Source organism: Aythya ferina (assembly GCF_964211825.1).
Source record: "Aythya ferina genome assembly, chromosome: 3".
NCBI classification, from domain to species: Eukaryota; Metazoa; Chordata; class Aves; order Anseriformes; family Anatidae; genus Aythya; species Aythya ferina.
The window spans coordinates 41,241,395-41,260,768 of record NC_140298.1 but is presented as its reverse complement, the minus strand read 5'-3'; the positions used below and the strand labels follow the sequence as shown (position 1 = coordinate 41,260,768).

Sequence of the window (19,374 nt, the reverse complement as noted above, 5' to 3'; positions counted from 1 at the left end):
AATGGTTCTGGTGGTGTTTTCTTCTTGGGCTTGTTTTCAGGAGGATAAAATAGGAAAGAAATGACATCTTGTTCGATTTGAGGATTTGGAGTCAGAACTATGGGTCCTGTCCTTGACCCTGCCAATACAGGAGCTGCAAATTGTAAACCAGAATTACAGAAGAAATGGGGACTTGCAGCCCCCAAGATGTGAGTTCTGGGTTTCTGACAACTCACAGAGCTTGTGCCAGGTGGGGCTTAAACATCTCCCCTTCATGTGTGATACTAGTTCTCATGCTTGCTGCCTGCATTCTGCAGGGCATATGAACTTGAAACTCCTTTGGTTTATTTGGATGTATGGCTTCTACAGCTCTCTCCCACATCTGTCTTCGCTACCAGCCCTAAAGTCTCCATCTGGCTAAACACAAGTCAGGGAGTTTGTTGTCACTGGGGTTTCTGTGTGGCTGTTTATCTGCAAGAGACAGAGTTCTTGTATTTCTAAGGTGGCAGCTTTAGCTGGATGCTGTTCCTCACCAAATCTCAGACTCCACAAGCAGCCAACTGCAGTGGGACATTTCCCATTTTATACTGGTGGTGCAGAAAGGTGTCCTTTCTGCAGGCAGATTTTGTGGGAATGAGGAATGTTTTGTCCAGCTGAGAACAGAATGGAAGGGTATGGGTGTGGGGAGGCTCTGGGTAGGAGGAACTGTAAATCCCTGGGGTCAGTTAATATTCTTCTGGCTTTTGAGAAAGCAGCAGGAAGGTGACTGCCAGCTCCAGTTTCATTAGGGTGATGCTCTCTGGAACACCCTTGGCAGTTGGTTTCATTTACAGGTCAGTTTACTGATAAAGTTCACTTCCTTTAATTGGGAGGATGCTTTGGGTATCTGAATATGTTTATTCTGAAGTGTCTGACATAATAGCTGATAAAGAAAACATTATGCTAGATTAATATATAACTCAATTTTTTGACTTTTTTTGAAATGCCTTTTAATTTCTCTCTTTTCCTTACTTCACTAATATATATATATATGTAATAAATATATATAATAGCTAATAGAGTGACATCTCTGTGTTTGTCTGAGAGTCTGATTCCTACCACTTCCTATTTAACACTCTAGTATCTGGTTTCTCTTCTTTTGTGACTTAAGATAATTCGTTACCTTTTAACTGAATAAAAAAAATGCTCCTCATTGTTATGCTTTGCATAGTAAAGCATACTTGAGCAGCAAGGTAGAGAAATCTGCACCTTGAGAGAGTATCATGTTGTACAGAGACTTCTGAGAGATTAGCTTTTGAAGAACCTCTTTGTTTTTATTCTGAATTTGATCCAGTCTTGGGGATTTCATTTTCTTCTCCAGATCATTATGTTTGCATGTTTTCTTATCAGACGAAGAATAAGTTTAGGGCATGAGCCTGTAAATCTATTTTCACATAATTTATTCAGGGTCACATGGTAGTGGTGCCATTGAAGGGAAAGATGTTGTTTATCTTTTAGTTTTACAAAGATGTCTAGTTCTTGCAACGTGGTTTTCATCTTTAGAGCTCAGCACATTATTCTGTTTTCCCACACTGTGATCGGCAGGGATTGGAAGGTCTATCAATAAAATTAATATTTTTTTCTCTTTCTGCTTTGCCATTCTTATTGCTTATACGTCTCCTTATTGTGTTGATCATCCAATGAAGTCAAGTTGCCTTTAGTAATGCATGATTGGAGTTTTGCTAGATAGCCTTAGTTGAACAGAGGAACAGAGATTTACCAGGTGAATTTTTTAAGTCATTTTGGTTTTCTCTTGAGTCAGCCCACCAGGTTGCTATTTTGAACTTTTGTTCAAAATAATGTTCTCTTCCATTTTCCATAAAGAAACATGAAGAGTTTATTGTTTCCCTGTTGTGCTCCCCTAGCAGTTGCTGAGGTTTGTGAATGACTGTTTCTATCACTTATGAAAATGCTATGGATACTTTGTGGGATTTATAGAAAAAAAAGTTTCTGGTTTCCTCCTCCTTCCTTCCATTAAAACTCTGAATATCCCAGGAGTGATTTCAGATGTGTTCAGAACCATAACCTGCAATAAATGATAACGTGCTGCTGTGTAACAGCCAGGTGCAGTGTAACCACAGGGAATCATGCCATGGATGCCATGCATGACACGGACTGCACGTGGTAAGGGCCGAAGCCATTGTGCTGTAGGATGAAGAGCTCCTTAAGCACTGGGAGCGATGTGGAGCTGCAGATTGACAATGGACTGCCACAGTGATGAAAGCAGAGAAGTTTGTCTTTTTAAAAATAAGCATTCTCCTCTGAAAGATTAATCCCATATAGGAAAATAGAGAGGAAAAATAAACTTGACTTCTTACTTAAAACCGAGGCAAGGACAAAGTCCAACTGTATCATGTCACATATAAGGAGAATATAACGCCTCTGAGACATTTTGTTGCAAGAGAGGTGAAACCTTTGCTGTTTTCATGACAGCCCAATTCTGCATGCACAAGCTGAAGCCTTCTTCAGCTTTGAAGAGAGGAGGAAGAGGACCAAGGTCAGTTTTTAAAGTGGATTTGAAAGATGTGTCTAATTCATTTAGCAGCTCAAATATTATTAGGGGTTTAGGCATTAAGGAATCAGAAGTGTAGTGATCCTTTAAGGTCTACAGCTTCCATGTCCATCTCCCATGTCCATTTCCTGTTGATGTTGATGGGAAATGTACTCATATGAGACAAGCAATACATGTGGCCTCCAAGGATGATTTTAGTTGTAATTTCCCAGGTCTTTGGATTCTGCTGAGGAACCTTCAGACAAAAGAGCAATGGTTTCCTTCAGGTTTCTAACAACAGCTGGTAGAAGTGTGGCTTTGTGCAGAGAATGCAATAAACTTCATGTACACCTATATTAAGCTGTTCTCCTATAGCAGCTTGGCTGAGTGCTAGTCTGTGCTTCTTGGCAAATCTGCTCACCATATCTCCATTCTCTGAATAGATCAGCTTTCTGTAGCCGCTCTGTAGTTAGGTTGTTTCCAGGTAAGCTTAGAGTAAAAAGCAGGATTGAATTCTAATGATAAGAAAGAAAGTGCTAAGGTGTTCTTGAGTGCTTGTACCGCTAAGTCATAAACTTGGTTTTAGCAGGCTCCAAAGACTGAGAACCTTTGGTCTACTGGATCAGGAGCTTCTATGTTTCACTTCTGTGTTTCAGTTAATGCCGTAACCCCAAAACAGTTGATCTGGAATAACATGGGTAGTAATCAGAGTTGAAAAAAATACCCATAGGCCACTACAAACAGTTGAAAATAATACAGCCACCTGACACTTCTCTGCTGCATCGAAGCTAGGTTGCTGGTATACTGGGAATCGTTCTGTCATAGAGTCATAGAATGTCCTGAATTGGAAGGGACCCACAAGGGACCCACAAGTCCAAATCCTGGCTCCACACAGGACCACCCAAAAATCAGACCATGCATCTGAGAGTGTTGTCCAAATGGTTCTTGAACTCCAGCAGGCTCAGTGCTGTGACCACTTCCCTGGGGAGCCTGTCCCAGTGCCTGACCACCCTCTGGGTGAATAACCTTTCCCTACCACCCAGCCTGAACCTCCCTTGACCCTGTTTGTATTTCATTCAGATAAACATGGAGTTGTCCAGCTGTTCCTCTTGTCTGCTCTGCCTGATTTCTACACCAAGAGATATTTTCAAACCCACACCACAGGAAGAAATTTTCCACTCCTACTTACTTCCTGGGTGCTCCAGGGTGAGTTAGGTAGTAGTATCTAAACAGGTGGGAATCCATAGGACCATCTTCATTAAATGCATATTTTATTGCATTTTAAATGGTGATTAATAGAGAGTCTGAAAATAAAGTAGAGAATACGTAACAGTTGGATTCCTTGTGAACCAGAGGAAATTCATCAAAATCTGCTTTACAACTTCTTTACAGTCTGCTTTACAGTTCCTTACCCATTGTGCAGAAGTGCAAGTTCCAACTTCTTTCAAACTCATTGCCAAGAGAGCAAAATATTGTTTTAACTTTATTTTCTTCTTATTATTTTCACTCTCTGATTAGTCCTCTTGTTTCTGTATGAATAAATGTCTGCATGTCCATCCACAAACACTTTGTGTTGTGCTTCATCCAACAAACAGATGCTGTTTAATTTCTTCTGATCTCTTTTTTTTCTGATTAACCTCTTCATTGTCTATATTGTTATAGACACAATTCAACATTTTTCACTTTATGTTCTTTTAAGAATAGAATAAGGATGATGATTTATTGTTTGTATGATGTTAGGCCTAAAAACCCTTCCATGGACTCTTACTCACTTGCTTTAGGATTTGTATAAAACCAGAACAAAGGCAATGTGTTTGTGTTGTGTACTTTTTAACTGGTTATTTTAGAAATGCAAGAATTCATCTTAACTGTGAGCCATTTTTTTTCTGTTCTCTGTAGACTAACTCTATTAACTCTATACCAGGATTAAAAAATCTGACCAATTTAACAGTATATGCTCATTATTTTGTCCTTGATAACTTCAGTGATTAGAAATAATGAAATGAGAGCCTGCCTATTAGAGATGTTGCCTTTCAAAAGGATAACTTGATAATTAATTTTTCCTGAGAAGGATGCTATCTTAGTTATTTTCCTTGTAGGAAATTCTGATTCATCAAAGCCTGGTGTAGTACTTAGGTAAGTTCAGGTTTCACAGAAAACTGAAAGGCTAGACAATAGGATTTCACAACAAGATTTTATAATGCCTTAATATAACTTCAGCCAATTTAGCAAATATTATTTTACTTATTCTTCGCATCTAGATTTCTAAAGCATACTTCATTTTCAGTCTAACTTGTTTCCTACAGTTCATGCTTGTGTATAACTTTCTAGTTATTTGGAAGTGTTTTTTACTGATGGTCTTTATGCTGAGAAATAAAAGAAATACTAGAAGACAGCAGAGCTCCTGGAGAGCCATCTTGCTTGTATAGCTGCTGCATCCCTGGGTATCTGCCACTGCCTCCAGGGAGTGGGATGCAATGAAACAGTAGACGCTCCTTTGAGGGATTCTCACTGAGTTGTTGACAAGTTCTTCATGGGCTGTGGACAATATACCACTATGCACTTGTGTCGCACCACAGGGCCTCCCATTGACGCTTATCCTTTTCATTTGGCCTCTGACCTCTGCTGCTTGCCACTTAGCGAAGCGGCAGTTCAGAAAAGAAAGCAAGAGTCAGGCCAAAGTAGCTTTCATGTACCTTGCATAGCCTAGCTTGCACTTCTTGCTATTTTTCAAATTGCTACTAACTAGTACAGATCCTGTGTATTTTTCCATTTGAAATGAAGCCCATTCTTGAGTATAAATGGACAAAACAGCTCTGCTGTTACCCAGATGTGTGAATTTTGACTCTGACATCATTATCTTCTCTTTTTATTTTTTTTTATTTTTTTTTTATCAGAAGTAATCCAGAACCAACCCTAGAGAATTAAAAAATGTACAAATGTGAATTTACAGGTTTGGTCCCTGTGCGATTTCTGTCTTTCACACGTGTTAGTGATCTGTACTCAGGCTTACTGAGCTGAAAGTGAAATGTCATGTCTAAATACAGTTTAGACAGTCCATGCAAGAATGATTTTTGAATCTGAATATCTCTTTCATTTGGATAATTAAAACACTATCTTACAATTTTTTGTTGTATAGATGTCAATCTTTTACATTTGAAATGGAAATAATTGCATTACTCTGGATCTGTGACTGGGGAGCTATAGCACCCCAACTCTTACAATGATACCAGTGATTACTTCAGTGGGGCTTCCAAGTCTGTTAATTGAATAACTGGATTACAGAAATGTTGAAAAGCTTCTTTGACCAGGATTCTGTTGTGTCAAGGTGTTGTAAAAAATCAGAATGAAAAATTATCTTTCATGACACGTGGGTTGGGAAATAACAACCTTCTTCCATTCCTGTGCTTGATCCCTGGTAGCGGTTGAATGGTGTTCCCCCCACCCCACTCTTTTCTCCTTCCACTGTTTTTGGAAGAGGTCATCAAATCAGAGGGCAGAGCTAGGGGGAGGGAAGATGATGGTGATTTAGAGATCTAAAGGGTTGATTTTTTTTTTTTCCCTTCAGCATGTAGTATCGATGTAATTCAGCACCTTTCAAATGACAACTATAGATGTGTGTTGATTACAGCCAGACAAGAAGCTGGCCTACAGGTCCACTCTTCTAGACCTACAAAGGTAGAGTAAGGACCCTTTGACTTTAAAAATTAGCAGCTTTCCCACTTTGTTGACAGTTAAATTGAAAAGATTCAGTAAAAATGAAATTAGCTGTGACATGTAGGAAGGATAGCCGGAAAGGCAAAGCAAAAGTTAAAAAAAAAAAATAAATAAATAAAAAAAAAAATTGGCAGTACTCTTTTTACAAAACAAAACTTTGAAAATATGCTCAAGAGTTTTATAAGCATAGCTTTTACTGAAAGTCAGTGGGATTTGTACTCTAAAACCCATGTAGACTTTTGAGTGTTTTGTCTATTATTTATATTTCAGTTCAGCTAAAACAAAATGTACTGACAGTGTTTAGTATAGATGTTGAAGATGCAGAACTATTGACTGGAAAGTGACTAATTCAGCTTTAAAGATGTTTACTTAGCAAGTCTTCAGTGTTGATCAGAGGTTTCATAGCTTTAGCTGTGTTTTGCATAGTGCTGCTGAAACCAGAGTATTACTTAAGAAACTGTTATTTATTTATTTATTTTCATTCAAGAAATAAAAGATTCTGACCATTATCTGGCTGGAGATGTTCATGATTTAAAAAACAATCAAATCTGAGGGTAGAGAAATGTCTGATCTGAGATTATTATTATTATTATTTTAAAAAAATTGCTTTTGGCAGGAGTATTAGCAAAAGTGACAATCCAATTAAAAGTTTCTCAGTAACAATTAAACATCAAGGCACTAATGGTGAAAGGAAGCCACTGGATATCCCAACAATTTAAGTTAATGCAGTAATTAAGTTATCTTCATTTGCTCCTTTGTTCTGTTAGGATATAAATAGTGGAGTGCTGAGTGGTTGATCCTTTTCTGTGCCTCTCAATGAACTAAGAAGGTGGTCTTTACTTAAGACAGACAGACAATGATCAGACTATGAAGGTGGTCAGTTGTAACTTTATTCACACTGGTGATCAGTGGATGCCAAGCGTTTGCAGGATTGGGGCCAATATTTATAACTTCAATCTACTGCATACCTCTTTTCTATTTCTTGATTCTTAACAGGTGTTCTCCCCCTGCCCGGTGCTCTACAGACTGTGAAAGCAATTGAAAGTATTATTGTTAGACACTAAATACATCATGAAGATTAACTTGATAAATGATTAATTTTGGCTTCATGCTTGAAATTTAAGTCAATTGTCTGGATGAAATGTGTAAATCCCTGTATAACAGGCATTTATCTCTTTCCAGACTTCTCAGTTCTCTGCACAAGATGAAAGCAAACAAGTGGATAATCTTTTCTGGAAGGTGATTCAGTATTTTTACTCCAATAGGAATAATTTCCTGAGGTGTGGTGGCCAGCTGTGTGCATGCAGTGCGTGTAAACAATATGGCACACAGGTACTTTGAGTATTACCACAGGTGAAGTTGTGAGTAGCCTAGGATCTGACGGACATTCCAGATAGAAAATTCTTTTCCCAGCATCAAGGTTCTACAGGTCCTATCTCTGCACTTGGAGTTTACTCCTGACAAGAATGATAGAAGTATTTATTGCTCCCGATAGCCTGTAGGAATTTTTCTGTGTATACTTTAGTGCATATATACTCTTTTGGATATATACTTTCTCTCCTGACCCCGGCTTATCTCCTTCTTTTACTTTTATTTTCCTCTCTCTCTCTCTCTCTTTTTTTTTTTTTTTTCCCCAGATAGGTTGTACTTTTTCGAAGCTCAATACTTGCTTATGTTCCTAAGTGGTACAGCTGAAGGGTTACAGGCTGGTTATCAAAGTGCCTTTAAAAAGGGAATTGTCAGAAGTTAACATGTATGAGCAATATGTCTTTACATAGCAATTTTCATGGGTTATCAGAGCAAAATATGACTTGCTTTGACCGTGGTCCCATCATAAGTTCTTACCTTGAAGAATTCAATCTCCTACTTTTACAACCTATTCAGAGTCCCTTTGGAGGTTTTAAACACAGCATGGTAGGAAGTTGGTTAACAGCAAATAAACCTGTGTGCTGACCTGCCCATGTGCTAATAATAAGTCATGAGTCTGCTTTTTAAGAAACTCTGTCACAAATGGTGGTTGAAAAAATAAATGAACGACTGAATTCCTACAGATAAGACCATCCAGATGGGACTGCTGGGGGATAGGTTAATGAGTTGGCCTCTCAGCCTTGACGGTGTTCCTTCAAAAAAGGGGCACATGTTGTTCAGACAAGCCCATGGCCTCCCTTTTCCAAAGGTGAAATTTACCATGGAGAGAGGGGCCAGTGAAAGGTCTCTGCCTCAGGCTTGCATGGGGCTTGACTGCCAGATAAGGTTTTGTGCTATCAAACCTAATTTTTAGGGAGTAAACTAGCCCTTTTGGTGAGTTTCTGAACAGCAACCAAGCCTTTGCATGGAACTTCTGTGTAAGCTCTTCTATATACTCCTGTTTCTTAAAGATGTGCAGAGGTCTGCATTTATGGGTTAGGTAGGGGATATGTGATTATCTTGCTTTTGCCTTTTAATGAATGTTCATAAAGGCTCTATGCGTGGGAAATAGGCCATTATTTTTTTGCAAGAATTGGATGGCTTTAATTTCTAGCTTTGTTTTTTTGTTATATCACTATAGTAATTAGTTCCACTTTTCCATAATACTAATCAGTTCAGCATTTTCTGAAAGGACTTTCTGTACTGCAGAAATTACTTCCATTTGCATGGAATGTTGGATTTGCTTAAAATAAGAAATGACGTTTTTGGCCAGTAGACGCATTAGATATTAGGTACCTATGTTTTTTGGGGGAGATGTGGCAAAAGAATAACACCAATAAAAACAACAACCTGTAGGTATTATCTGCATTGCAACAGCATTTAAGATTCTGGCAGTATGTGGTTGTATATGTTTTATGCTCTGAACAAAAACATAACGTGGATAACATGAACTGAACTCCTTGGTTCTGGGAGTTGCTTCCTCTTTTGGCTGATGGACAATTTACAGGGTTAGTTCCATGATTTCTAGTGTCTCAAGAGTGCATTAGAGTTTCACAGCAGGAGATTTGTAAAAGGGAAAGGAATGGTGTACAGGGAATTAAAAGGTCTGTAAAACTAGAGGCACTCTCTCCTGTGAGGAGTGATCTTGTCTAAATCAATAAACGTCCATGGTCTGTGTTTTTCAGCTGTGATTATTAGGACTGCGTGTTCAGTCAGTGCATTCTGAACAGAGCCAATATTGGCTTAATAACACCAAAAGATGTATTTACAGTTATTTGTCCAAATTCTGAATAACTCTTCCTTTTGTTCTCTGTCCTTTGCTATTCCCAAACTATAATGCAAACACATTTTGGCTCAGAAATCAGTGAAATAGGGATGCTTAATGATCTAGGGATGCTTAACTGCAGGCATACAACTACTCCAGTTAACATTTGTAAAACTTTCTACAGGCTTAAAGGTAGGCACATGTTTGGGTGGTTTGCTGACTCCAAGACTCATTTTTTCTTAAGTACTGGGAGAAGAGAACATTATATTTAATGACTGTGGCATGTGCAATAAAAGATGTTCTTGGATAAAGAACATTATTATATGCCATTCATTTTGCATTTTTCTTTATTCACCGTTACCTGGTCCCCTGCTGAACTGTTTGTCTTGGAACAAAAAGCAATAAAGGGGCATCAAAGGTGCACCCTGATATAACAAGTAGTCAAAGGCAATGACTGAGCAAAAAAAATCTTTAAAGTCCAAGATTTATTTTGCAGAAATACTATGTAAACATTTGGAAAAGTGGAATATAGCTAAAAAACTAGGAAGCAGGAAAGAAAGGGCTATGTGTATGTTTTCACTGAAAAAGGGTATTTTTTACAGCAATGTAACTGGTGCCTGCTAAATCTTACTCTGCAAAGTCCTACACACATTACAGGTTTCTACCACGCAGTACCTAGGTAGGGTTGTCTCTCTTCCATTCAGCAGTGACTGACATTATCTACTCTGATCTCTTAGGCTATAGAGCTTAGATTCTTCTAAGTGGGAAAACTATCATTTAACAATGTAAAGTTAAGAAACTATCACAGCAGAAAAAGAGTAATATTGGTCATGTAGTGAAAACCTATGTTCATTTATGATGGTTACTTAAAGCAGTTCTAATTCCAGGGTAGCAGCTAGGGAAATGAAATTTATAGGTATTAGACAAAGACACAGTTATAGCTGTGTACTTAAAAGTAAGAACATGAAACAGAAAACCAACTAGCTGGTTATGAGAAGGACATGTTGTTTATGAGCTGTTCAGTTACATTTTCTGCTGATCCATCTGCTTGTGGAAATCCTTTGCCATCCCTTGAAGACTAAAATATCATTCCGAAGATAGAAGTAGGATTCGAGTAGTACCATTCTCCCCAGATATCTTCTGATGAGGTGTCAGCTTCCTTTTGGCTGAGTCTGGAGGATAGATAAGGGACTGTGGTTACAGGCACAAAGGGCTTTTATGACAAGGTGAGAAAGAGAAAGTTTCAGATTAGCAGGAATTTGTATCTTTACTATGCTTTTAACTTCAGTTTCAAATCTTAAAACAGATTTTCACTGGTATGTGAACCCAGTGAACTCATGTCCTATTGCGTTTTAATTTCATCATGCTGACTCTCTGACTTCAAAGCCTGCTCCAAGTCTAGAGAGAAGTTTACAATCTACTTGATTTGGCTACAGAAACATGGGTTTGTTGTGTGCATTCACCAAACAGAGAAAGCTCTTGGAAGAGATCAACAAAGGATAAAAAAAAGGCTGCTATATATTTCTAAAGATTCATAGTATTTTTACCTGGATAATAAATAATCTTATCTAGGTGTTCACTAATACTAATATTTAAGGAAACAAATAGAAACCTCAGCAGTAGGTGTTTAAACTAACTGAAAATAAAATTAAGTAAATTATTAAAACACACAAAAAAACCCTACAGGAGGTATTTCTTTCCTCTCCCTCTCTCTCTCCAATCATTGTCTTATTCTCTTGTTTTGTTCATCCAGAAAGGCTTTAGATTTGCAAATCTCTTTTCTGCAAATTCAAATTTTGGCGCTCTAAAATTGTGACTTGTCAAAGTTCATGCTAAGTATGAGGATATATCACATTTCATAAATTTGTTAAGACTCTCCATCAGTTCAGATGGAAATCTAATAAGTGCAGTGCTATCTCACCACTTAGGAATCATGCTTAGCAGTTTGTGTGGCCATCCTTTGAGATAAAAGTCAGTGGTGTGTGAATTCAATTTTCACATACAAAACTTTTCATATCACTCCCAAATTCCTGTGTTTTAGGTGTACCCATATTTGTTATGTTGCTTCAGGGAGTGTCAACTGTACTTTAACTGTGGGAAAACGAGATCAGAAAGAAATAGTATTTCATTCATTGGAAAAGGATAGATAGGGTGGATCTGGTGACAGGTCAGGAGGGTAGATTTCACATTCCCTTTCTGTGGATTGTTGAAAGAATCCACGTAGATTAAAGAAATGATATGGTAACTATTGCAGTACGGCATAGAGATGGCAGTGCAGAAATCAGCAAAGAATACTAAGGATAGGACCTCAGTTTGCTGTCTGAGCATTCCTCAGAAGTGGTAAGAGACTCAGGTTTCTTCACTAGAAACTGGATGGCTCTGAATATACAGCTTGATTCAGGCAATAAGCCAGGTGCAAATATCCTTGTTGTGCTTCGTCAGATCTCTGCATTCTCATTTACAGTGGGGCTCTCTGTACTACAATGATTTGGCCATTAGTGCTTTGGGGCAACTACAACTGGGCAAGTGGTGGCCAGTACTAGACCTACCTGCAACTCAGTTCTGGATATGCGTATAAGGCCATAGGCCCATCTCTGTGAGGATCTGCAAAGGTAAATGAGTAGTCCAGTGCTGAAAAATGCCACTACTTTTTGTGATCCAAGGAAACTGTAGGGTACTCAAAAGTTTGTTGGGACAGGGCATTTAGAAGCATAAAAATAGATGTAGTACCTAAATTTCATATCTTAAAATCATAGAATGGCTTGGGTTGGAAGGGACCTTAAAGATCACCTGGTTCCACCCCCCTGCTGTGGGCAGGGCCACCTCTCACCAGAGTATATTGCCCAAAGCCCCATCCAGCCTGGCCTTGAGCACCTCCAGGGATGGGGCATTCACACCTTCTCTGGGCAACCTGTGCCAGTGCCTCACCACCCTCTGAGTGAAGAACTTCCTCCTAACCTCTAATCTAATATCCCCTCTTTTAATTTAAAACCATTCTCTCTTGTCCTGTCATTATCTGCTTGAGTAGAAAGTTGCTGTCTATCTCTTTTATAACCCCCCTCCGCCCCCTTAAGTACTGAATAGCTGCAATAAGGTCACCCCGGAGCCTTTTCTTCAGGCTGAACATCCCCAGGTCTCAGCTTGTCTCCATAGGAGAGGTGCTGCAGCCCTCTGATCATCTTCATGGCCCTCCCTGGACTCTCTCTAACAGCCCCACACACTTCTTGTGCTGAGGGCCCTAGACCTGGATGCAGCACTCCTGGATGCAGCACTATGAGGGGCTTCATAGGGCAGAGCAGAGGGGGACTATCACCCCCCTTGACCTGCTGGCCACCTCTCTTTTGATACAGGGGCTTACTTGGAAAGTCCTTACTTGGGCAAAGCAAATACCAACTTCTTGGGAGTTTTGCATGATGTAAAGGCTTGCTGATAGGCCTGTGGCTATTTTTTTTGTTTGCTCAAAATCAGTTTGTTTATTTCTGCTACATCTTAGTGTAGATTGTTATCATTCAATGGTAGGTGATTATATAAACAGTCCTAGGGTGGTATAAAATCGCAGTTACATCAAGAATCTGGCTCTGGGTGTTCACTTGCATTATCTTAATTTCTCAAACTTTTGCTTTTCTGTATATTACATGAAAGTCTCTCATGTCTGTGCGAGGAGATTTATTTGGCAGTAAAAATGCCCACTTAAATTGAAAGTTCCGTTATTTACTTTATAGAAGTGAATAGCTTTCAATAAATCAGTCTACTTTTGCTTTCCTATTATTATTTATTGTTTATATTACAGTAACAGACATATCTCCTGTAAAGCCTTTCAGCTTTCATCTGCAAAGGGGAGGAAAACTTGACGTCAAAGCACAACTGAAGGGAAGGTGCAGCTGGACTTCTGAATTACTCCCCACTGCTGGGCAAGTGGCAACTCTCTCTGTTATCACTCAGCATTAGAAATAAGCCATCGTTCACTTGCTTTTTGAGGCAAGAATTATAGCCCCCTTAAAGGGGTGCTCAGGGCCTAGAGGAGGAGGACAACAGTTTCTGAGAGAGACACGTGGCTGCTGCCACAGTTCAAGAGAAATGCAGCAAGCAGACTGCGTGCTGCAGTAAAAGTGCTGTGTAAACCTCTGAGACAGTTAAGAATACCATGTGCAAAAATCCAGAAGCTCATCTGTAACCCTAGACACCTACATGTTTTAAAAGCATGACTCTAAGTGTCTTCTGGCAGGAGGATTTAAGTCCTTGGCCACAGCTGTGTACCCTGACACTCAGAGTGGCGTGGCTTGGTGCAGGATGGGGGATCACATGCACTTTGTTGTTCTTTGGTGATTTTCCTTCAGGTTAAGCATTGCAAACTCTCATCGCTGGTGTATACGATGTGAAGAATCTCTTTCTACTTAATTTCACGTTCTCTTTTTGGTGGGATGTAAATTACTTTTAGTTTGTATGCCTACTGATTTCTACATTGGAGACAGTGACTCTGCTTACAGAAATCTACTATCCAATTTAAGTGCATTCTTATTTAATCCTGTTGATGACTTCTTGGGACTTCATCCCAGGGACTTCTGGAGGTGTTTCACCTCTTTGTTTCGCCTCCTTACTGCTTGTACTGCTGAAAATCCTGTTCAAGCACCCCAGTGACTGAAAGAAGCTGACTAAATATTTTCTAAGGAAGAGCAGGACAAGTCTGTACAACTCGTTGCAAAATGTACTCATCTGCTGGTGTGCTGTGGTGCAGCATGCTCTCTGTGTCATGCAGCAAGAATCCCCAGTCTGTCCCTGTAGCTTTTCCTGATGTTGAAACTACTTTCAACCCTGATGTTATTTCTGTCTTTATTTTTGGCAGCAGGGTGAGCAAGTCTAAGTTTTGAAAGTCAGGGAATGAGAGAGATAGAGAACTGCTTGGTGAAGGGGTCAGAAAGGACAGGCTAGCTGAGAGTGGTTGGGACTGTTAATGCATTCCTCTTCCCTCTCCTCATGGGGCAGAGGAAGGCAAAATCCTATGTGGAGCCCAGAGACCCCTTCCTCACGCTTTCATCTCACCCACCCTATAAGCTTTGTGTCAAAGCCAGCCTCTTCCTGCTGGAGGATGACTGGATATGATTCCTTTCAGAAGCTGTCAGCACTTCTCCCCTAACTGCCCTGTGGAGATGCCGTTGAGTGACATGAAACACTTTTCCTCCTGACAGGATTAGCGAGCCATCTCTCCATGCTGCCCAGCTTCCCCCTCTGCCTCCACCTGCACTCATTACATGGCCAAAACTGGGGTCTTGGATACCGAAATAGCATCGTGTCACTTCTCCCGTGTTTGCTGCTGAGGAACTCTAATTAGAGGAAACTTTCACTCTTCAAACAGAAAATTAACCCATTATTGGAACAAGAATGGAAATTGTTTTATCTATGTCCGTTTCTTTTGTGCCTCTCCATTTTTATCATGTGGACACCTAGGAATTGTCCTCCATTATGCACAGTCGATGGCCTTTCCAGATCAATTCCTGCTCTGGCTACAGTCTCATCAGGTATCCTGTAAGAGAGGAGAATAAAATGGTGGCTAGCCTATCCCAACAGAAGTGCCATGGATGATTTCTGATAAACAAAAACTTCCCTCTCTCTAGGAATACATAGGATAAAACCATGCAATTAAGACTCCCCAGTACAGGATTTTTATCCCACACGCTCATTTTGGCTCCCTGAGTAACAGTATAAGATGGACAGACAGATATTTTCTAGGCACACTGGTGGGTGATCAGTCCAGTGACTTGCTGGTGGGAATAAAAAAAATTAGTATTAACTTGCATCTCCCCATGCTGTAGTTGATGCTTGGTTATCCTACCCCTCTCTCTATGGTTACCTTGGCCAGTTTGTATTCTCCATTATTAATTGGGTATATTGGGTTATGAAAGCAGGCCTTATCTTTCATTTGGCAACGTTTCCCTCATCCCAAAGTTGTGACTTTTTGAAGGAATGTCTTGACTGTAGCTGTTAACTTATGCTGACTAGAGCATTGTGCTTGACAGACTTCCAGAGACCTTGCCTTGCATTTAAATGTATGCTTTTCTTATTGCCAAAATATAGATGCAAATATGTAGGAAAAAAAAAGTTTATTACATTATTACATAAAAATAACTAGAAAGAAACAGCACGTTTCTTTTTTAATTTTTATTTTTTATTGCATATATAGTTGGGATAGGATGTATTTAGCCAAGTATGTATTTATTCAGTTTGAAGTATGTATATTGAAATCAATGTTGGGTTTACTTATGCCTGGATTGAACCTGGCCCTGCAAATTAGCAATATTATGTTACTATATTACAATATGCTGTCATGTTCATGCCTCTGAATTTATTAAGCAGGATGTAATATGGCAAATCTTTACAAATTACTCATTGTTTTGGTACTGGATGTTGGCAGTGTTATCATTAACGTAGCAAGCCAAATGACCCTTGCACTAGATTTTCCATATTATTTTCCAAGCAGATGTCAATGCAAGAAACTAATCTCAGTTTATCTCAAATTATTGCACTTTCAGATGGTTATTCAATCCATGAAGTATGGGACAGTCCATATCCACATTATCCCAAGGGAATCCATTTGAAAGAATTGTGACCTCTTTGCTCTTGAAGGCGAGAGGAAAATGTTTTCTTCCAGCTCTTTACTTGATGGAAGCTCTGCTTCCATATGGTGCCAACTCTATTAATCTTTTTTTTTTTTTTTTTTTTTTTTTTCCCAAGGGAAAATAGCCATTCTGTCCTTTACCACCTTTAATTTGTCCCATTCAGGTTTGTTTCTGGCAAAGAGGACTCATTTCTTCTCTAAAGAAGCAATCTTTTCTTGTAACAGCCTATTTTCTTGTAACAGCCTCTCAAACATTATGATCTTACCATTGCTTGACCCTTTTGGAAACACTGAAATGTGAAAAAGGGCACTTGGATCCCATGGTGATGAGCAGGCTTAAAAGCACTTAGGTAGATCAAAAAGGCTGAGTTGCTGAGTTTTGTGGCTTCTGTTTGGATTTTTTTGTTTCATTTAACCTGTAGTGTCAACACAGCCAAAACTCTGAAAGGCATACCAGACAGGAAAAGCCAGTTGGGAAATGACCTGAAACTGTTGTAGGCACTGCACTTTTAAAGCGAGCATTTTTATTGTCTACAAAGCAGCCACCGAATATCACTATCCTTGTGTTATTATTATTAGCTGGTGCCATGCTGAGTATCCCTCTGAACAGTGGTATTTCATGCAGAAAACGAAAATCCAAGAAAGCTCTCACTTCGGACCGAGAGTTTTGATTTTCTTATGTCAGAAATTTTTCTTCTTCTGATTTTGAAGCCAAAGAAAAACTGTGTCACAGGGCCTGATTCTTTTCATCAGGCACTTGAAATCAATTATTAGGCATATGCAGAAAGGACTTTAGAAGTGCTTCAGAGAATCCTGATTATTTTCCTAACACAAGCTTTCTGTTATTTAACTTGCATCGCTAAAAAAGAAAAAATAGTTGTCTGCTATTCAACAATTATGCTATAAAAAGAAAGAAAAGAATGAGAAAACCAAAGTCTTTATAATCCTACAAAGGAAACCAAGTTTAGAATGACCTCTCTCGACCTTTACTATCAAGGCACAAAGTATATGTTTCTTAATGTCCAGTTCTAGCTAAACTTAATCTATACATTGTCTACCATATTCCCTCTAGGGAGTGCAATGCCAAACGAGCACACAGTGTTCTCACATCAAAATGTTCCACCAGCATCGCTGTGGGCTGCGGGGGATATTAAGTCACTCAGTCCCCTTGCTGCTTTAGCCTGGAGAAGAGGCCAAAGTTCAACAGTTTCATTAATTCATTCAGGAAGAGAGGAAAGTAAAAACAAACCAAGGATTTGTTTTCATTGATTGTCCAGGTCTCATTGATTGTTCAGACAACCAACTCATTTGGTTGTCTTTCCCTTTTTCCACTTCTTCCTTTTCGCCCTTCCCAAAATCAGTTGATTATGGAGCTTTACTGTCAGCAATGAAAATATGGAAGATGCATACACAAATCATTCCATAATGTTCACGAGTATGTGGTCTGAATTTTAATATTTGCTTTAAACTAATCAATTTAATTTTATCAGACTGATAATTTTTAAGCATAAACTGTTTGTTATGGTTCTATATCCTCTGAAACCTGATTATTTTTATTTTTTTTCTAATAGTCATTGAACAAAGACTATGTTTCCAGAATGCTGGCTGGTTTGCAGAGCTCTGGCAGTGTAAGATAGCTCCTTTTCTCTCTGAAAATGCAACCTCACGTAGCATATAGCAATTAAACAGTTGGGAAATCTGAGAAACCGTGTGGTCACAGGAGATGCAATCCTACATCAACTGCAAACTCCCTGCCAGATGAAATAAAAATAGCTATTAATTTTGCCATGTTAGGAGCTAAAAAGTGCATACTGGAGCCAAGCTCAAAAGCCACCCGTTTGTGTAGGCTTTCCACTGAAAGTAAATGCAATCATGCTGTTAAGTAGTGAAAACAGAGGCAACTATCTTAATACAGGACACTGCTGTTGCACTTGTCTAATCTGAAGAAATAGTCTGAGATTGATGGGTACAAATTTGAGAACCCCATTGGACACTCAGAAATCATATTAGGTGTGGCAATGTGTAATTCACCCGTACAAATGGATGAAAGTTAAAGCAACAAAGCCAAAGAAAGGAAAGAAGGGCTGGACCAGAAATATGGAGAATAGGAATAGATTACCTTGGTTAACTTGGTAGTTCAGGAGTTCATGAGAAGTTTGTGACTGCAGTTCACTGTTTTTCTTCTGCAGAGCAATTTCCCCTGTTCTCTTCCGTCTCTTTGATGTTATTTATTTTCTAGTAACACTGACCTTGTGCATTGAAAAATAGTTTCCTCCACAGAGAACCACCAACTGAAAAGGTTCTTCTTGAGTATGAATTCACATTGTGTAAATAAAATTTTCTTACAAGTTTTTCTGGCTCATCCATAAAATTGTATTTTATATTTTAGGTTAAAGGCTTCAAAAAAGTGCACAAGCATCTTGGAAGCCTATATTCTCTGGCTTTCAATAAGATCTGAATTAGTCATTTAAGTCAGATTTGAAAAGAGAGCTGAGGCTCATAAATCACTTGTGTGCTCTTTAAATTTAAGGTAAATCCTGAATGCATTTTTTTTTTTCTCTATACATTGTTTGTAATGATAATCTAATGTTTAGCCAATGCTTGGCTATAGAACAACAGAGAGTTGTGAGATGACCAAGCTCATTTCCTGAGCTGCATCTTTTTGTTTTCATAACAAGTCTTTATTTAGTGTTTCATTTAACAAGCCTTGTGGACTATCTCTTGATTAGATTCTACATGTTTCCTGCCACTTGCATGAGCTGAAAAATGTAACCTTAAAGCCAGAGCCAATACAAATATTTTTTCATAGAGTGATATAACAACCAGATTTTTGTTTCACAAAATTCAGACCTACTAACAACTCTGAAACTTTCCTCTATTTTCAGTCTGTCCTGAAAAAACGTTTCATGCAGTCTCTTCAAACTATATGTTGGTGTCTTGTTACAGATAATCCTTGGAAGTTAGATCTTGCAAAGACAGACATTGAGAAGTAGCCACTACAATGTCCTGGTGTGGAAACTAGAAGCCTACCTTTGGCATCTTGTCTCCTGACACTTAAGGATGACCCTAGTTCATGAAAATGGAAAGAACTATTCTCCCTGAATAGAGACTGCAATTCATCATCCTACAGATAAATCTGCATTTTGTCAGTATATCAGTCATTTTTATTTAATGCAAAAGTATAGGGAAAGAATTCATTCCAAAGTAATCAGCAGTGACCTGTTAATATTTGAACAAAAACAGGTGGTAAGAGCAGCAGATTGATAGAAACACACTTTTCCAAGTCATGTATATCCAAGTCTTTTGTGTTCGTGTTCTGTTTTTCTTATATTGTGCTATGAGGTCCTGGCACTACTGAGAAAG

General features: G+C 38.8%; 1 protein-coding gene across 1 annotated transcript in view; it reads left to right on the top strand.

Moving 5' to 3' along the window:
* The window catches only part of BICRAL (BICRA like chromatin remodeling complex associated protein), a 245,051-nt gene that overhangs the window by 69,018 nt on the left and 156,659 nt on the right, over positions 1–19,374 (top strand). The window lies entirely within an intron of this gene.